At 43.0% G+C, this 19,891-nt stretch overlaps 2 non-coding genes across 2 annotated transcripts; both read left to right on the forward strand.

The window, feature by feature from the left end:
- Positions 1 to 8,247: 8,247 nt before the first annotated feature.
- On the forward strand, positions 8,248 to 8,319 carry LOC111818780. Its single transcript, XR_002822693.1, has one exon. It is a non-coding gene; the product is annotated as a small nucleolar RNA SNORD73 (small nucleolar RNA).
- Positions 8,320 to 10,409: 2,090 nt separating this feature from the next.
- Positions 10,410 to 10,478, forward strand: LOC111818781. The gene has a single exon (XR_002822694.1). It is a non-coding gene; the product is annotated as a small nucleolar RNA SNORD73 (small nucleolar RNA).
- Positions 10,479 to 19,891: the final 9,413 nt, after the last annotated feature.

Below are 19,891 nucleotides of genomic sequence, written 5' to 3' on the forward strand. Positions count from 1 at the left end.
TGAACCGCGGTCCCTGATGCTTTGCTAAGCTTGTTCTAAGTAGGTGCTTTAGACCACTGAGCCATCTCTCCAGCCCCTGACCTGTCATTTAATTGGACTGGCTAATTCATTCACATTCAATGTTGTAAATACCATTATTAGGTCATTTAAATTTTTTTGTACACATCTTTTTTTTTTTTTTCCTCCTCTGACTTTTTAGTGAAAAGAAAAAAGGTGTGTGTTTCAACAGAAGTGAACTGGTTCCTTGGTGGGTTTCTAAATTCAATACAGAGGGCTAGGGATGTAGCTCAGCAGCGCAGCACCTGCCTGGCAAGTGTGAGGCCCTGGGTTTGATTCCTGATTTAAAAAAAAAAAAAAAATCCAATGTTGAATGCAGTATTAAGTACTACACTAGTCCCTCACTATTTCATGGTTTGACTTTCACAGACTGTTGTATTTTCAAAAAATATTAATCTAAGTTATTTATTGCAGATTTTTTGCTATATTGCAGGATTTTGCAGTACTGTACAGTATATGTATATTGTTAAAATTACATAGATTTATGAGTTTAGAAAATGGTTAAGAACATTATAAGTGTTTTTAAGAGTATGGGAAAAGTTTATAAGAGGGTGGGAAGGGTTTACAAAGCCTTAAAATATAAATACTAAAATAAACATAACATTACTACTTCACTGATTTTCACTTATCACAGGGGTTGTCTGGAATGTAACCTCTGCAATAAGTGCGGGACCACTGTATACCGTGTCTCCCTATGGATTTTCTGTATGTCATGATTATTATTATTATTATTATATTATTTCACTACGCATCTAACCCAGGGCCTCTGCACTGAGCTATATCCCCAGACCTTTTTATTTTACTTTTTATTTTAGTCTTTTTGAGGCAGGGTCTCACAAAGTAGTTCAGGCTGGCCTTGAACTCAGAATGTAGCCCTGGTTGACCTTGAATTCATAGCAATCCTCCTGCCTCAACCTCCAGAGCACTGGGATTACAGGGGTGCACCACCACACCTGGCCACCCAGAGCTTTTTAAAATTTTGCTTTTATTTTGAAAGAGGATCGCAGTAAGTTTTCAGGCTGGGTTCAAAATTTTGCTTTCTACTTCAGCATCCCAGAAGGCTTGGATCATAGGGTGCAGCACTATGTCCACCTGCCAAAAATGTTTTCATACCCTAAAACAACCTTCCTGCCTAGGGCTAGATGGTTCTTGAAGATAGCAAATATCAGCATACTGTAGCACACAAATGTCTAATGCAGAACCTACCTCTTCCATTTGCCCAAACACGGTAGGTGACTTGAAGTAACCCATGTCAAGGGACAAAGCAATTAAAGACCACACTGAGATTTTCACTTGATCTTAGCCAAAAGACCGAGAAGTGATTCACACTGAGATTTTCAGACCAGCCCAGTATATGGTTTCCCCTGCTTACTATTTATTTATTTTTATGTATGTGGTACAGGGTCTCACTATGCAGCTTGGATTTGTAGTGATCTTCCTGTTTTCAGCCTCCTCAGTGCTGGTGTTACAGGCATGCCCCACCATGCCTGGAATCCATGGCCCGCAGGGCGGGCGCAGCCTTTGGAGCTGGGGATGGAACCCCTGGTCCCTGTGCTTACCTAAGCAGGTGTTTAGCCTGCTGAGTTATCTCACCTGCTCTTCTTTCCTGTCCCAGGGATGCCCCAGCATGGGCTCTAGCTTTGGCGTTCCCCGGCTCCTGTCACCTGAATTAAACCTAGCTCTTCCCACAGGTGACACGCAGTGACCCCTTTTAGAACCTATAATTAAATTTGTTCACTGGTGCATTGCCTGTGTCTCTGACCATCACCTTGAAGGAAAGGCTCAGTGTTGTAGCTCAGTAACAGAGTGCTTGTCTACAAGCTCTTTGGCTTGCTAGGGCTGGCTGAGAAAGGATATGTGACAAAGACTGCCCCCAATACATTCACAGAAGCATTCTCAGAGCCCTGAATGTGGATTTCTCTTAAGAACTCCAGCAGGCTTCTGATAGGATAAGCCGTGTGTGAAGTCAGCACCAGAGGCATGGAAGAGACAGTTGCCACTAAGAGCAGGATAGCATGCCTCTTGCCCAGTACTCTAGACAGGTACATATTTTTCTTTTTTTCTTAGCTCAAACTCCCTCTGTAGAGCCCTTTCCCCCATTCCACCCTTTTCTTCCTACCTATAATATGTACGAAACTTTCCCACTGTTCCTGCTTGTTTTGTTGAATTCTTTGTTTGGGATCAAAGAAACCAAGAAATCTGTGACACACACCAGCACCTCAGAACCCAGGTAACAATACTATCAAAAATCACACCAACCAAACCATAAGCTGAGCCTGGGTAGTAGGTGATAAATACAGTTTGCTAAGTGGTTCTGAAAACCGGGACCCTGGATTAGCAGCACCAGGACCACCTGAGAATTTACAGGAAAAAAGTTTAATCTTTGTGCTCAAACTTGGGTTTGAGTATCAGTTCTGCCCCTTCTGCTGTGTAACTGGGGGCACATCAGTACATGAGTCTGGTTCCCTACTTTAGTAATTTGGCCCTCTAGTATTACTGTGAGGGTTAAATGAGATTTAGAGAGGTAATGTAAACAAATCTACCACTAGGCCAGAGCTCATTTTCTTTCCCAGTGCCAAGATCTAATAAAAGCTCCTACCTGCTTTCTCAAAATTGGATTGTCACGGTAGCTACCTGAGGCTTAACTAACTTAAACCACTTCTCATTTTGGCAATTATTGGGAAGGAGAAAGGCAGAAATAGGAAGAGAAACAGAAAATGTGGTTTGCGGTATGTCAGGAGAGAAAAAGAGAATTTCAGTTGAAGCATAGTTTTCAAGTTACTCGGAAAAATTAGTTATGAATTGGGCTGGGATGCACATAGCTTAGTGGTAGAGTACTTACAAAGTTTGATGTATTCTGGTATTTTTCCTTTCCTTTCCTAAAAATTTATCTTTTCTGGTAATGAGAAACAAACTTAGGGCCTCAGATATTCAAGACATCTGTATTTTTTTCTGTTCCATTTTATTTTATGTGAAATGTTTTCCCCTTGAGAGTGAATCAAGGGCTTACAGGTGCCAAATAGCACCTTTGTGCTAAGTAGTGCATGGCTGTAGTCTTGGCAGATAGCAGGCTGAGGCAAGAGGATGGCATGTTTGAGGCCATCCTGAAGTACACAACAAGACACATCCCTGAACAAACAAACAATGAGAAGTAGTTTAAATTATTCAAGCCTCTGGCAGCCATCCTCATTAACACAATACTGAGAAGAGAGGTAGCAGCCCCTCTATTGGAAACTTGTAGGTAATGATATAGACCCAAAAGCTGGTGTCATTTAATAGAACAAGGTCAGCAAAACACTGACCTCTGAAAAATCCTCAGATGCCAACATCATTAGGATAAACCAGAGAAAATGACTTCATGAATGCCCCCCCTTTGGGGAGCAATTTCCGATGCAGAAAGAGGATATATGTGGTATAGACCACCCTCCATCAGGAAAGTTCTAATCTGATGAACTGGTCCTACGAGTAAACTCAGTCGAAGTTGCTCCTGTCACAGAATACATACAGAGAGTTTATTAGACTTGCTGTTACACTTAGAAGCACTAGTTACTGGTTTTCACTAGTCTGCAATGAGATGAGAAAAATAGTCAGTTGTTTTCATAAAGTTGGTTTACTCCCATATTTGGGCTTTTTATCCTGGCGTAGTGGTACACACCTGTAATTCCAGCACTAGGGAAGCTGTGTTGGGAGGAGTAGTATTAATCTGAGGCCAACCTGGGATATATACTGAGTTCAAGGCCAGCCTGAAGTATGCCAATGAGACTGTCTCCACAAAGAAACAAACATGTGACAATTAATGGCAGTTATTTCATAATTTGATGACATTAAAAGTATAGTGCTAATAGTTCCTAAAATTATTCTGAAAATCTGAACTGATCTACAAAAGTCCAAAAGATGACTGATGCCACTTAACCTCATATTTATTTATTTTTGTGGAACCAGGAATTGAACTCAGGCCCTTGCGCTTGCCAGGGAAGCGCTTCTTCTACTGAACCATCTCCCTAGCCCCCAACCTCTTATTTATTTATTCAACAAATATTTCAAGGGGCTAGTGTGTGCTAAGAGAAGGAGCACAATAAGGCAAAGGCTGTCATCTGTACCCTCTAGCTCATAGTGAGAAAGGGGCTTGGGCATTGTACTGTAGTTTGTAACAAGTTTAGTAGCACTAGGTCTCCCTGGAGCAGGTTCTCAGTCTGCAGAACCAATCTCCCATTGAAAGAAGAAATGAAGCTGAACTGATTTAAAAATATAGAGGTGTGTGCCTGCCCACAAGGGAGGAAAAAGGAAGCTGTGAAAAACTGTGTAGTCCAGGACACTATAAATAATTTCTAGATGGCTAGAGTATGGGCACCTGTTGTATTGGTCAGCCTTCCCACTGCTGGACAAAATACCCATGATGAAAGAACAGGTTTAATTTGGCTCACAGTTTCAAGAGAGCTCATGGTCAGCTACTCCTAGGTAGAAGCCTCATGGCAGAAGGCTGGGCAGAGCAAAGATGCTGAGTTCATGGCCACTGGAAAGCTCCGCAGGACACAGGGCCAGAGAGGAACTGGCAAGGGATCAGGAAGTGCTGCAAAATCAGTCACACCACCAGACTCACCCAGATGCCCAGAACGGTGCTTTACTAACCCTCCACATCAGTGGCAGTAGTCCTGCAGCACCCATGCCACAGTGGACTGTCACCACGGAAAATTCTAAAAGGCTCCCAGTCACTGCCCTAGGCAGACCCTCTAGCCATCAAGGTGGCTTTCACTGTCATGTCTGTGGGTTTACAAAAGACGTGAATGAGCTGGGGGAGAAGCCAAAGAGACCCCGGGTTCTACACCCCGTGCTGCCAAATAAATAAGGTGGTGAAGGAAGAGCTAGGCCAGATAAGAACAGTGTTTGTGTGCCTGGAAGGCACTAGGCAAGCTCCCTAACTCTGAGTTACTTCCCCCACCCTGTCTTATTTATTGTGGTAACACTTGAAATCTGGCAGGTTGAGATAGGAAGATCACAAGTTTGCACCCAGCCTGGTGATTTAGCCAGATCCTGTTTCAAAATTTTAAAAGGTTGGTGGTAGGGGCATAGCTCAGTGCAAAAGGCCTTGGGTTCAACTCCCACTAGTACTGAGGTAAAAAAGAAAAGAAAAGAAAAGAAAAGAAAAGAAAAGAAAAGAAAAGAAAAGAAAAGAAAAAGACCCAGATTTAAGCCCAGCCTGGAACAGACTAGATTCTGACTTGTTGGGGGAAAAAAAAATCCAGTCAGATGTTCCCTGTTACCATCTTAGGTATTTCTGAGACTTTTTATCCACCTCAGTGCCCACTGCATGTTCTTAGCTTTACAGCTTGTGTCCTTCTTGTATTCTCAGGCATTTTGTTTTTCTAATCCTGTGGACTGAACCGAAGGCCTTTGTATTGAGTTAGATCCCCAACCTTCAAATTTTTTTAATTTTTGAGAGTTACCCATGGTGGGTCAGAACTTGCAAGGAATCTTCTTGCGTCAGTCTCCCAGAGTGTTAGGATTATAGGCAGGGTACCATGCTGTCTCTTTATAATCTGACTGGATATGGGACTTTTTGGTCATTTTTAGAACTGGGTATTTTTAACTTACCAAAGCCTTCTACCCTACATCTATAGTTTTCACAGTAAAAATACTTTTTCAAAAAGTTTGGTTTTTTTTCCTTATAAAGAATTACGTGTTGTTTTTTTTAAAAAGGAGGCAGCCATGGTGGTGCACGCCGGTAATCCCAGCACTTGGGAGGCTGAGATAGGAGAACTGTTACAAGCTCCAAACCAGCTTGGGATACAAAGTGAACTGAACTTCAGCCCACAATGCATAGCGAAACCCTGTCTCAAAAAGACTAAACAGAACAACAACAAAAACCCCACCACCAACAAAACGATTCAAAAGCGTGCTAGGGGATAGGTGCGCACCGCCTGGTGTCTGTCTTGGTCACAGGCCTCGCTCGCGTCGCCCAAGCTGGGCTCGAGCTCACCGTGTTCGGGTCTTGGCCCCTGGAGTGCTGAGAGGACTGAGTGCAGGTTTAAACGAAGCCGAGTGGCTTCTTCCAGAAACTTCCCCACATCAAAGTTCGAGCCTCCAGTTAAATCCGCCCAGCAGGCGTCTGGCGCCTGCGACTCCGCCACGCGGCCTCCGAACACGCGAGGGAGCTACCGCAGCAGCAGGCACGCCAGGGGCTGTTGTCGCGATAGTCTTCAGGCAGGAAGGGCGAGAGGTGAAAGGTCACGTATACGGCGCGCCCCGCCCCGTAAGCCTAAGTTCTCGCGTGAGTTATACTTCCGCCCTTTTGGCTCTCTGAGCAGCACCATGGCGGTAGGCAAGAACAAGCGCCTTACGAAAGGCGGCAAAAAAGGAGCCAAGAAGAAAGTGTAAGTGCCGATTGCTATGCTTTCCCGCCCTTTGGGGTCTACTGGAGCCAGCGGATGGGTTCTCGATGGCGGCGTGCCCCCAGTGGTGAGGATGCGGTCGGATTGCGCGGGTCGAGGCACCCGGGGCCGTGGCAGCCTGACTCCGGGGTGCTGCTTCTCGGCGGCCTTTCTTCCACATTCTCGGGTCCGCAGCGTGGGAGCCTTGTGGCCGCCCGACTTGAAGCTGGCGTGTTCTGTGTTGGTGGCTCGCGGGCGTCTTTTTGGTGTCATTCTTAACAGCCAGAGTCGAGGGAGCCCGTGTCGGTTCAGAATGTCATCCTCCGCCTCTCGTAGGACTTGGGTCCTACTTGGCAGGCTCTCAGGAGCCATCCGGGTGTTAGGTACCAGTTAGTGTCTTTAAAGTCCAGTGAAGGTCACAGGACGTGCAGATTGCTGGAGGACGTGCTGCAGTGGGAAGACGGTCGGCGTGGGAAGAGGTCTCCAATCGCGGAGGTTCTCCTGGGCAGTGAGAGGAGTAGATAGCTTTAGGTCTGCGGCCCTCGCCGCAGTGTGAGGGAAGTAACTCGTTTGATGTTAACTGTTACGTAAGGAAACTGAGAGATCACAGCTATACTTATTTACGTTGAAACTTGAGCTTTCTTTAATTCAGGGTTGATCCATTTTCTAAAAAAGACTGGTATGATGTGAAGGCTCCGGCTATGTTCAACATAAGAAATATTGGAAAAACACTCGTCACCAGAACCCAAGGAACCAGTGAGTATCTTGTATTTTGGCCTGTGTGTGTCTTAGGTTGGGCACGGGTGTTGTATGCAACTTGGCCTTGGGAGAGCGGACGGTTCCGTTCTTCCTTTCTAGTTAGCACCTGGAGTGCTTGTTCTTTGCACAGGAGGAGCAGGACAGTGATTTTAGAATTGAGGGAAATGTGGAAGTTTAAACATAAGTCATTGCAAGTTTCTGGATTTTGGTGGAAAAGATTAAGGTCTTTATAATTGCCACTAACTTAATTTTAACTTCGGTTTATTTGCCTGACTTGTAAGCTAGTCTGTTTTATGTGGTTTCCATAATTGACAAGACCTGATTCTTGTATTGTAGAAATTGCATCTGATGGGCTCAAAGGTCGTGTGTTTGAAGTGAGCCTTGCTGACCTGCAGAATGATGAAGTTGCCTTTAGAAAATTCAAGCTAATTACTGAAGATGTTCAGGGCAAAAACTGCCTGACTAACTTCCATGGCATGGACCTCACCCGGGACAAAATGTGTTCCATGGTCAAAAAATGGCAGGTGAGACCAGAAGTTTCCCTCAAGGGCTTAATGTTCAGGGTGCATGACCAAAGATGGCATGGTTTGGTATGGAACCTATCCAGGTTCAGCCTATGCAGGTTGGATTTCACTTTTAAGTCCTTGATCTCTGGGGTCAAGTGCACCCCTCTGGGTTTGGCCTTCCTGGCTGAGTTATGCATCATTGGGACGATCAGCATCATTCTACTTACACATTTAAGTTGAAGCCAGGATTTTTTATCGGATTGTTATCGCAATGTGTTTTTGGCTTTTTAGTGCTTAGTGAATGTCAATTTTGACTGTCTTAGTATCTTGGCATCTCAAAATCCAGTGATTTGTGGTGAAAGGATAGGCTTGGGCTTGTTTGCTAGTTTTCTGTCAGCCTGTATCTCTCTGTCTCTGTGTCTTATGAGGATAAAACACATGTAAACATTAACAGTGCTCAACGTGGAAAGCGCTCAGTAGACAGCATCATTTGAGGAAATAATTGCATGGCTTCACATGTGTGTCTGATCACTTCTCGTTGGTATTTGATAAATGGGAATGAATGATGACAAATGTTTCGGTCCCAGATGATACAAACTGATTATACCGTTACATTTATTTCTGACATTCCTCTGGGGTTTTATGGTTATGTTCTTGAATGTATTTGGCTATAATTGTAATGAAATATTTTCTTTTTATGATGCTAGGGGCAGGATTTCCTTTTTTCCCTTTTTTCTTTTTTTGGTCATTTTTGAGATAGTCTCGCTATGCAATTCAAGCTGACTTTGTATCCCAGGCTGGTCTTGAACTACAATAGTTTTTCTGCCTCTGCCTCCTGAGCACTGGGATTACAGACATGTGCCACCATGCTCAGCCTGGGATGGGATTTTTTTTTAAGGGTCTGTTCCTTTTATTTTTTTCTGCCTTTATTTTTTTGGCGACGGTTTCACTATGTGATTCAGATTGGCCTTCATTGAACTCATTTTGTAGTCCAGGCTAGCGTCAACCTCCTGGCAATCTTTCTGTCTCAGCCTCCCAAAGACTGGGATTAGAGGCATGGGCTGCCACACTTGCTCGTTCATGTTCATTTTGTAAAAATAAGATAAAATTGCAAGATGCAAGGAAGACAATTTTGTATTTAGCCAAGACTGCTTTTAAATTAAGGCAACATTAAGACCACTAGTTAGGGCCGGGGAGATGGCTCAGTGGAATAAGTGCTTCCCTGGCAAGCACAAGGGCCTGATTTCAATCCCCGGTTCAGCAAAAAAAAAAAAAAAAAAAAGACCATTAGTTAAGGATTTTAATTATATTCTTTCTAGCTGTGAAACTAAATAGTGAATCCTTAGCCTGGCTTTAGTTTAGAAATAGTTGCAAGGGAATTTTTATTTTTAATTTTTTGTATGTTAGTACAGGGTCTCACTGTATAGATCAGGACTTGTGATCTGCCTGTGTTCAGCCTCCCAAGAGCTGGGATTATTGGTGGATTGCCACGCCTAGTCTCAATGCTCCATGGAGGCAGGGCTGGCATGGCAGGTATGGCACGCCCGGGCTTGATCACCGGCCTCTGTCTGCCTAATCAGGTGCTTTAAACCACTGAGCTATTTGGCCGGCCCACAAGGGAGTTTTTAAAACATAAATTTAGTGTTACAGTTGTGCTTTAGCTGCTCAGAATCCATAGATGTTCAGATGGTATGAGTCCCATGGATCCATTCTTGGGACGGAACCTGTTTTGTCTTGCCTAGTTCTGTTGATGGGTAGATGTTAGAGCTTCCATGTACAGAAAGATGCGGAGGTGGGGAGAGTTTATAATAGTGATAGAGCCTCTAGAGGGAGGACAAGTTTAGAGGACTTGGTGTTTCCATATTGAGTATGAAGGGTAGTGAGAATTGAGGGTTTCCTGTCTTAGAGTATATTCTTAAGGAGTATTAACACTAAAGTAGGCGTGGTGATGTATGCCTATTATCTAGTTACTCGTGTAACAAGTTTTGAGGCCACTGGACTATATGATGGCACTATGTCTAAACCAGGGATCGTGTGTGCCTATAATCCCAGCAGGCTGTTTGAGTGAGGTAGGAGGATCATGGGTAATTGAGACCAACTTGGGCTATACAGTGACATGGTGTTTCAAAAAAAACCTAACTAAATAATAGAATAATATGTAAAATATTCTTGATAACATTAAAATCTATTATATGTAACAGTATCTCTTTCCGTCTAGACCATGATCGAAGCTCATGTTGATGTCAAGACTACCGATGGTTATTTGCTTCGACTGTTCTGTGTTGGCTTTACTAAAAAACGCAACAATCAGATACGGAAGACCTCTTACGCTCAGCACCAGCAGGTCCGCCAGATCCGGAAGAAGATGATGGAAATCATGACCCGGGAGGTGCAGACAAATGACTTGAAGGAAGTGGTCAATAAACTGTAAGTGGTCTTCTTTTTACGCTACAGCCCTGAACTGTTATGTTTTGGATGAATGAATGCATGAGACAAAGTGGAATCAGACCTCTGTTTAAATATTTTCTGGGAATCTCAATTAAAAATCACTTTAAGTGAAAATTAATTGCTAAGTAAATCTGAAAAAAACCTGATATTTTTGTTTTTGATCTTTTAAAGATGGTTACCACATGGCAGATAGGCTTGAAGGACAGGAGGTGTTTTAGTTTTAATTAGAAAATACACCCAATAGCCAAAACCTCCCATAGTGATGTATAGGAATAAGTGATCAAAAAATGTTTCGGTCCCAGTTGATGTCCACTGATAACTGTTACATTTTTCTGATGTTCCTATACAGTATTCAGATAGCTAAGGGCAATGGAAAAAAGGCTTGGCCTCAGATTTAGGTATTTGGGCAGTTGATAACTCAGCGTGTTCAGTTGTAATAGGGATATAGTTAAGCTTAATGAGAACTTTTGTGGGTTAAGTGTATAGGTGTACACTGAGGCTTTCCACTGAAGAGAAGTCATGTAGGGGGTGTGATGGTGCACACCTATAAGCCCAGCTACTTAGGAGGTAGAAGTAGGAGGATCACACGTTAATAGGCAGTCAGGGAGACCCTGCCTCAGAAAGGGCTGGGGATGGGGCTGTGTCTTGTTCTGTCCCTAGTACCTACCCCCAAAAGAAATGCCCTCTCTCATAAGAACTAGACCTTCGTTTTTTAACACACTTAACCATTAATGTTTGCAGGATTCCAGACAGTATTGGGAAAGACATAGAAAAGGCTTGCCAATCTATCTACCCTCTTCATGATGTCTTCGTCAGAAAAGTAAAAATGCTGAAGAAGCCCAAGTTTGAATGTAAGTGATGTAGAATTCCAGAAAGAAAAATGATGGGACCAAATGTGGTTTTTAAGGACAAATAATGTTTTGTTTTTTTTTTTTTTTTTTTCCATTCTGTCCTTTGTAATGAAGATCACTGATTCAAGATGTAATACATGACAGTTTTTTTCTTTTCCTTTCAGTGGGAAAACTCATGGAGCTTCATGGTGAAGGTAGCAGCTCTGGAAAGGCTACTGGAGATGAGACTGGAGCTAAAGTTGAACAAGCTGATGGATACAAACCACCAGTGCAAGAGTCCGTTTAAGATCCAGATTTTTAATAGTGATAAATAAAGTCCTATTTGTGATGGCTTGCTTCTGAACATTCATTTTAAGCCTAGTAGCTTGATGAATTAGATAACTGATTTGATGGTGATCAAATTAGGTGGTAAATTATTTTGGGCTTTTTGGTGTGAGAGAGTTCAGGTGAGAAAATCAGATTTCCATCACTTCTGTGCATATGAGTATGTTTTCTTCGTCACCGGATCATGCCAGTGTATCTTCAGGCTGACTATAAGCTTGTTAGAGTCTGCCCCAGCCTTCCAGTTGTTGGAACTAACCGTGGTTTTGAACTTTTTCTTGAATTTTATCCATTATATAGTTGAAAAGTCACCATGCCATTTTAAGGTGCTGAGATCTAAAAACGCTGCACTGATAAAGGGTAAAGGTGCTCATGGTGCTGCTTTAGCCACTTTTTTGCAGCGTGGTGCTTGGTCTTGGTGTGGCAGTGTGTGTTTTGGCTTTAGTTGGTTTTGGTTTGAGCCCAGGTCTTGCTGTGTAGCCCAGGCTGGCCTCCGGGTTATGGTGATGCTTCTCAGTGTGAGGACTATGGTACTCCTTATGGCCACACCTGGTTTTTGATGGTTTTTAAACTTTATTAAAAGTACGTTGGCACAGGCATAGTGCAAGCCCTGGAATTAAACCTGAAGTCTTTCGAGATCTTTTTTTAAAATTTTTATTTAGGTATTTAATAGACTCATGTAGATCGAACCCAGTGATTCTGTTCTCTGCCTCCGAAGTGCTGAGATTACAGTATGCACCACCATGCCCAGTCTCACGCACAGTCTCGATGTGCCCTGGGGGGGGGCCTGGCACAGCACTCCGGGGGTCAATCCCTGGCCACTGCGCTCTCAGTGGGTGCTTTAGTCCACTAAAGGTGAAGGTTTTAGAGAAAACTCAGGTTAACTTTGGGAAGAAAAATAACATGCCAGAGGTTTGTCACTTCTAGGTTGAGGGTTGGAAATTTCCATTTCTCCAGCTTTTAGGAAGTAGGTGGCTGAAGGTTCACACATAGCATTGCACAAAACAAGTTACAGTCTGGATCTTCTTAACCCAGACTTTTTAATTTTTTAATTTTTTTTATTTATTACATTTATTTATTGTGTGTGTGTGTGTGGCCAGCTCAGCCCACCAGGGGGCGGGGCTGGCTGGCATGTGGTGCTGGAGGATCGAACCGAGGTCCCTATGCTTTGCCAAGCTTGTTACAAGTAGGTGCTTTAGACCACTGAGCCATCTCTCCAGCCCCAACCCAGACATTTTGCCTCTAGCAGTTACAGAGTGCCCAGATGGCTGGACCTAAGTGCATACTTGGTACCTGCATGTGAAGCAGAAGTCAGCTGGAGAAAGCTGGCCTGTTGAGCATTGATGCAGTTCTGTAGTGTTCCCCACACTTGCCTAGTCTCCTGCCTTTTCCTAAGGCCTGCAGTTGGCACTCTTGCTTGGCTCACTTCCCATCACTAAGTTCAGATGAGAAAGTGTGAGTTTCCATTGCTTCTTGCCTCTGGTTGACTTCTCACTGGATTGTGCTTTTCCATTTGAGAACTCTCGTTTCCCCTGTCTCAGCCCTCAGTTGCTGAGACTTAATAGGTGTGTGTCACTGTATGGCTTCAAAGCTTTTTAGTGGTAAAGTTTCTTTAAAGAGTTTGTAGTATTTCTCCTGTTCTCTTGCTTTGGTGTATCAGAATTTTCTTAAGCCCTCTGGTAGTTTCCTGAGCATCCATGTCTTACTGCTTTGCCCAAGCCAGCCTCAGGCTCCGGGGCTCAGGTGATTCTCCTGCCTCAGCCTGCTGAGCAGCAGCAGTGACAGGTCTGCACTTCTGTGCCCAGCGACTTGCTCTGTTCTATAGGATGGGCTGGCAATCATCGCCAAACTCACTAGCTTTTGTTTTTGTGTGGTCTGTAGGTGAGAGTGACTCCCATTTTTATAGAGTTGAAAAGGAACATAAAAATTACAAATTCCAATGTCAGTACCCCCAAGCTTTACAAGAACAGTCACATGCTTTAAATAAAGTTGATGAATATCCCCACTACAAGGGCAGGGTTGAATGTTTGGAGGCCATCTGGCGCATCCTGCAAGCCACAGTGAGTGCACAGGCGTTTGACATCTGCAAAAGGACATTGTCAAAGGTGAAATAAGTAAAATACCAAGTCAGCCTCAAGAGATGAGAATTGCGATCTGGATGATTACTAGCTTTATTAAAAGCCAGACTACGTAAGCTGTTTTAGCCTCGATGTTAACATGTGCATGACCACTGGCAGCCAGCCCAGCCCAGCTGTTTATAGGAGGGGATGACACCCTGTGTCCACCTCTGAGCTTGTCCCCACAATGCACTCATGAACTTGGAACCCTAGTGAAGTGTCAGTGCCCACTGCCAAAGAAAAAATTCCATTCTTAGACCTGCATAACAACAACAACAAAAAGTTTTAATTTCATTAATGAAAAATTTGAAGTTCATTTCCTCTTGTTACATGTGTGAAAGTCCTGCTTTGTTTCTTGGCTCACAAACCCTGATGTATCAGGCCTTTTGAAGAACAACTGCCAGGGCCACTGACATAGCTCAGTGGGCTAATTGCCTACTCAGGCAGTGCAGGGACTGGGTTTGAGCCCCCCTCGCCCTGCTGTGCCGGCCCTGCCCTCAGGCATGCTCTGAAGGCTCAGGCCTTCGACTGGGAAAGTGAAGCATCCAAACAACTAACCAAAACCTCTGGGAGAAGTTTCTCAGAGTGCATAATATATTCTATGAATAAGTGTGTTTCACACTTACTGGGGAGGGCTCTTTTTATATTACCCAGGCTCGGCTGGAATTCTACTTCAACCTCCTTAGTAGCTGAGACTACAGGTGATAGTTGTGTCTGGCTTCCTGCACTAAATGCTAAACATGAGATCCGTGCATAGCTAACTTATACAACAGGCTCAAAAATTTTGAGAAGAGCCTTTCAGGGATTTCTATGAGGTGCTAATGGCGCAAACTGCCATTTGGCAACAGAATGGGGGTGGTCCCAGGTGCTTCTGTCCTGATCTCTCTCTGGAAGAAGGTGGTATTTATGCTGTCAGGTCTGCAGTCTCAAAACCAGGCTAGACTGGTTTTATGACAGTGCTACCAAACTCGAAGGTTCAAGGCTGTTTGTCCAAACCAAGGCTTCTTGGGATTGTGTGGGTGGATACAATGCTTAATCCTCACAACAGAGGATAAACTTTTAAAATTGTGGCCTCTGAAAGGAAACAGTATACCCTAGAGGTTTGGCTGCTCCCAACTGCTTCACTCAACAGACCATACTCACCATGCAAAACTGGAGTGTTTGGGCTGTAGCAAGCTCAGTGTCAGCTTTCTGTTACTGTGACATACCTGAGAGGATTTCCAGGAAGATGATGGAGTGGTGAACAGAAAATCAGCCTCTGGGATTTGGAGTCCAGAGGCTGGAATAGAGCAGATGAGGAAGAAAAGGAGGGAAGTGGGTCCCTGGAACCCTGCAAACCATGATTAGTGACTCTAGAGCAGTTACAGATGGAAAGAAATACAAGAGCTTAGAAAATGATGGATCCCTCGTGTTCCCCTGCCAGCCCCACTCCCAGGGTGTGCTAAGACTGCCATTGAGATTGGGCTTGGTGGCGCACACCTCTAATTCCAGTGCTTCGGAGGCTGCAATCAGGAGGATCACTATGAGTTGATCTGTGTAGTGAGACCCTGTAGACCCTGTTCTAGATATATAAAATAATAATATTAATGATAATGTGAGGACAAAATATTAGACACAGAAGACAGGATTGCAGTTAGGGATCATAAAAAGATTTTTAAAAAATAAGGAGCTGGGGATATAGCTCAGTACTACAGTGCCTGCTTGGCAAGCACAAGATCCTGAGTTCAATTCCTGGTACCTCCCCCCCAAAAAGACCCCACAACAACAACAGTATAATCCTTAAAAATTAAAAAGGAATCTTAAAAAATGGTAAGTAAATGATGGTAGCTCCAAAGGCAGCTAAATGATGCAAAGAAGGTAACACAGAACTGATTAGGGTCAATGAAGAGCAGCAGATAATGCAAATGACCTAAAACTTCACAGAATGACCGAAATGTCCCAATTTTTGAAATATAGTAACTGAGGGATATAGAATTCAACTTAGTCATGATCAGGAAAACATCTACAGAAAGGCATATGATAGTGAAGATTTCAGAAATTCAATAGAAGAATAGAATATTAGAAGCTGTTAGAGGAAAGGAAACAAATCACCTGTAAAGGATAGCCCATCAGAATCAGAGCAGACTTCTCAACACAAACCCTCAAGTGAAGGAGAGATTGGACTAAAGTATTTCAAGCCCTAAAGGAAAACAACCTCCAACCAGACTGATGTACCCGTTATGGTTTGTGTCTAGTTGTCCAAAGCCTCATGCAGTCATGGGGTGGGGACTTTTAGAGTTTGAGATTAACTCATGATCCACTGAGATTATGGGTGATCCAAGGCTAGGATTATGGGTCTGAGTACTGCTGGGATTATGGGTGTGAGTGCCACACATAGCCTGAATGTGACACAAGAGAGACAGAGACAGACTTGCTCCCTGTAGCCATTGTTGCGGCTACTCCTCCATTCTGCTCTCTGTCGCCCTCTGCCTTGGAGCCAGCTGAGTATGGACCGACACCTCCAGTAACTGTGAGCTAAATAAACCTTTCCTTCCTTCATTTTGGGTGTCGGGTATTTGTCTCAGCAATGACAGAAGAGTGAAACAACCCCACAAAACTGTCTTTCAGAATTGAGGGAGAAATAAAGTACTTCCATGACAAAGAACCCCATGAAGAAATGCATGCCCACCAAACCACTACTCAAAATGTTCTGAAGGACACTGTAGAAAGAGATATCAAGGACTACAGCACCATAAATCCCAACAGAATAACTCTTCCAGGGAAAGTAAGTAACTAAACAGGGGCAGGCGAGGAACAATTAACAGGAAAATGACTCGACAAGGACAAGTCAATGTACTAGTTATAACCATCAGTGTAAATGGTTTCAGTGTACCACTCCAAAGAAGTGGACTGGCGGAATGACTCAAGAAGCAAGGTCCAACAATATGTTGCATAACAGAAACATATTTAATTAAAAAATAAATTCAAAGTATTTGATTTTATTTTTTAGTATTTGATGCATACTATTGATGTTGCCTCTTCTGGGATTGTTCCTTCTACAAAGATGTAGTGATCCTCCTTGTCTCTCTTGCTCAGTCTTAAAATCCCAGAAGAGGCAACATCAATAGTATGCATCAAATACTGGCACACCCAATTAAGTAAATGCAAAGGAATTGAGATTATCCCATGTATATTATCAGACTATAATGCAATAAAATTGGAAATCAAGGGCCAGTGAGATAGCTCAGCAGACTAAGCACCTGCTTATGTACATGCAGCGACTGAGGTTCAATCCCAGGTACCATATGCTGCACTGGTCCCACCCCTGGGTGCACTGAACTAGTGACCGAGAAAGTGGCATGCTTGTAATCCTAGTGCTGGGAAGGCTGAAAACAGGAGGATCACTGAGTCCGAGCTGACCCAATACATAAAAAAATAAAAATAAAAATCAGATGAGATTGGGTGTGTTCAGTGTGGTGTGGCCGTAGACTAAAAAAAAAATCAGATTAGAAATTAATGCAATGGAGGGCTGGCCACATAGCTCAGTGGACTAAAGCACCTGCAAACAGGCGCAGAGGCCAGGGGTTCGATCCCCAGGCCTGCCATGCCAGCCCTGCCCCTGGGGCGCATTGAGACAGCAATTGAGACTGGACATGGTGGCCCGCTTGCTTGTAATCCCAGCTCATGGGAAGCTGTAAACAGGCAGATCACTAGGAGTCTGACCTAGTAGTGAGACCCTGAACACCCTGTAGACCCTTCCCTAAAAAATAAAATTAAAAAAAAATTAAAAATGCAATGGAGAGCTCAAGAAAACAATAAAAAGAATCAATGAATTAAAGAGTTGGTTCTTTGAAATATTAAATAAAATTGACAAACCCTTAGCAATCCTTATCAAAAAAAGGAAAGAAAAAATCTATCAAATCTATGCAATTAGAATTGAAAAGGGTGAAATTACCACAGATCCTGAAGAAATCCAGACTATCCTCAATACTTACTTTGGGCACCTATAAGTGAATTAGGTAGAAAATACAGAAGAAATACACAGATTCTTATATACATATGAATTACCAAAGCTGAATCAAAAAGATATAAACTTCTAAAGAAACCCATAAACTTCAAAGATGAAACTGAAGATGTATTTAAAAAACTATGAGCAGGGCTGGGGAGATAGCTCAGCAGTGTAAGTGCCTGCCTGGCAAGCACAAAGATGCGCGTTTGATCCCTGATACTGCATGCTGTACTGGCTCGTGCCAAGCAGGCCACCGAAACCAGGAGAGGTGGCACATTCCTGTAATCCCAATGCTGGGGAGGCTGAGACAGGTGGATTACTACAAGTCTGAGCTGCGTAACAAGACCTTGTACCAAATAAATAAACAAAAGATAAAAAAATATAGAAATATTAACAAAAAACCCTATAAACAAAGAAAAGCCCAGTCCTTGTTGAATTCACTGCTAATTTCTATAAGAAATTTAGATTGACTGATTTCTTGGTACCGGGAATCAAACTCACAATCTTATGCATGTCAGGCAGGTGCTATGCCACTGAGCTATATTCCTGCCCCTACAAGAAATGTAGAGAAGACCTAATGCTGCTACTTCTCAAACTCTTTAAGGATATTAAAAGGAAAGCAATACTCCTGAATTTATTCTTGGAAGCAAGCTTTACCCTGATATCAAAACCAGGGAAGGAGCCAACCAAAAAAATAAATACTGGCCAATCTCCCTTACGAACATAGATGCAAAAATCTTCAGTAAGATACTGGCAAACAGGGGTTGGGGAGATAGCTCAGTAGAATAAATGCTTCCCTGGCAAATGCAAGGGCCTGAGTGTGAGCCCTGGTTTGAAAAAAAAAAAAAAAAAAGATACTGGCAGACAATGCAGCAAATCATCAAGATTATGCATCATGACCAGGTAGGATTCATCCCAGGGGTGCAAGAATGGTTAAAAATATGGAAATCAATACATGTAATACCCCATGTCAATAGAGCCAAGGTCAAAAATTATATGATCATATTAACAGATGTAGGAAAAGCTTTTGACAAAGTCCAACATTCATTCATAAGTTCTACAGAAAACTGGAATAATAAGAAAAATCAGAATAGATATTCTTTATCTCAATGTGATAAAAGCCATCCATGACAAACCAACAGCCAATATAATATTAAGTGGAAAAAAATACTAAATGGACAAAAACTGAAAGCTTTCACTCTAAAATCAGAAACAAGACAAAGATGTCCACTGTCACCATTCTTAGTCAATATAGTTCTGGAAACATTAGCCAGAGCAATTAGACAAGGGAAAGAAATAAGAGGAATAAGAATAGGAAATAAAGTTAAATTATTATTTGCAGATGACATGATACTTTATATAGATGGCTCCAAAAATTTTACCAAAGGATTTCTAAATTTAGGGGCTGGCGAGATAGCTCAGTGGTCTAAAATGCCTGCTTAGGCAAGCTTAGGCAGGCACAAGGGACTGTGGTTCCATCCCCAGCACCAATACCACGCCAGCCCTGCCCCTAGGGTGGGCTAAGCAGGCCACACACACACACACACAAAAAAAGATTTCTAAATTTAATAACCAAACTCAGTAGCATAGCTGGATACAAGTCAACACTCAAAAATCAATGAATGTGATCATTATATTTTCTTAAAAGGTACCAATAAACTTAACAATAGCAAAAGCATTCTTGTTCATAAATAACAAACTCGCTGAGGCACATTAGCGAAAGAACACCTTTTACTATAGCATCCAAAAAATGAAATACCTACCAATCAATCTAATGAAGGAAGTAAAAGACCTTTACATTGAAAACTACAGTGCTCTGAGAAAGGATGTAAGAGGACACCCAAAACTGGGAAGATGTCCCTTGTTCCTGGGTAGGAAGAAGCAATACAGTGAAAATGACGATACTGCCGCCATCACACTTTGAGGTTGTGCTGCTCTTGCCATCTGGTCTACGGACTCTGTATATGCCGGTGCAGCTCTTGGAAAGAATCTGTCTTCTGTGTCTTCTGACAAGGTGCCTGAAGGCTGCTCGGCAATGAGCCAGAAGGGACGCTGTTGAAGAGTATTTCATGCTTCGCACCACCCACAGATCTCTGACACTGCTGAGCATTCAACAGGGTTTCAAGTAAGGGGGACACTGGGACGTACGCCTATAATCCCAGCACTCAGGGAGGCTGAGGCAGAAGGATCACAAACCTAATTCCCACTTGGGTTAATTGAATGAGACTATGTCAAAAATAAAAAATACAGGGGTCGGCCAGATGGTTCAGCAGATTAAAGCACCTGCTTGGACAGATGCAGGGACCATTTTTGATCTCTGGTGTGCTGTGCTGGCTCCACCCCTGGGGTGCACTAAGAATGAGATTGAGACTAGGTGTGGTGGCACATGTCTGTAATCCCAGAGGCTGAAAACAGGAAGATCACTACGAGTCTGATCTACGTAGTAAGACTCTGTAGACCCTGTCCTAAATACAAA

This window comes from Octodon degus, unplaced genomic scaffold (assembly GCF_000260255.1).
Source record: "Octodon degus isolate 3935 unplaced genomic scaffold, OctDeg1.0 scaffold00101, whole genome shotgun sequence".
In the NCBI taxonomy this organism is placed as follows: domain Eukaryota; kingdom Metazoa; phylum Chordata; class Mammalia; order Rodentia; family Octodontidae; genus Octodon; species Octodon degus.